The sequence below is a fragment of the Anomaloglossus baeobatrachus genome, chromosome 5 (genome assembly GCF_048569485.1).
Source record: "Anomaloglossus baeobatrachus isolate aAnoBae1 chromosome 5, aAnoBae1.hap1, whole genome shotgun sequence".
Taxonomy (NCBI): domain Eukaryota; kingdom Metazoa; phylum Chordata; class Amphibia; order Anura; family Aromobatidae; genus Anomaloglossus; species Anomaloglossus baeobatrachus.
The window spans coordinates 392073918-392074942 of record NC_134357.1 but is presented as its reverse complement, the minus strand read 5'-3'; positions in this window follow the sequence as shown (position 1 = coordinate 392074942).

Genomic DNA, 1025 nt, shown 5'->3' with positions numbered 1-1025 from the left:
CTACATTTTGTTTTTTTGCATTAATCTAAAGATTAAAAAACATTCTTTCCATTATTAGTGCAGCTGTCCCACTTTATTCGGGATGTATCTGGCTGACGCTCAATGTTAATGTGACCTTCATAATTCTCCTCTATAAAATCAACAAGCTCAGCACCATTAATCTCCATGTCTGATTTCAAGCCAATATGCAATCTGAGAATGTTATTTTAAGGCCTGTACCCACTTTGCTGGCACACGCACGAATCTTGCTTCTGTTGAAGGATAAAAACCTACTTAATCCACTGCTAATTATTTTGTAGGAACCTGAATCAGATTTGTTTTCAAGCATAATCATGGAAGTTTGACCATGGATGGTACTTTGGGGGGGACCACATAGCCAGGTGCCCAGTGATGCCTACTCTAATTCTGACATGTATGCGACCATTCAATAATTATTTTATAGGTGATAACTAGTGAGGAGCGAGCACTACCATGTTCACGTGCCGAATACTTGTAACAAGCAGATGCACGCATGAACGGGGTCTCGACTCGATTACTGAATATTGAATATAATAGAAGTCAATGGGGAACTTGACCATTTTTCTGGATTATCTTCCTGAAACATGGTCGAGTTCCTCTTTGACTTTCATTATACTCAGTTCACAAGTCGAGCCCATCCGAGCATCCAATTGCTTGTTCCAAGTACTAAGCACCCAAGCATGGTAGTGCTCACTCATCACTAGTGATAACCAATGAGGTTGCATTTATACCCAGGCCAAATTACATGAATGCGGGTGGTCTTGTAACAACGTTTTAACTTGTCATCTAATGTCCTGGGTTTGAGTTTACTCCACTAAAGAAGAACCTGTTAGTGGAGCCAGATTTTCTTCTTCTCTATTAGCTGTTTGTCCAGGCTGTGGCAGCGCCTATACCCAAGTTCTGAACAGCAGGGGTCTACAACAATGATGAGCTGGAGTTCAACAAACTCTGACATGTATGGTACCATTCAATAATAATTTTATAGGTGATAACCGATCAGATTAGCA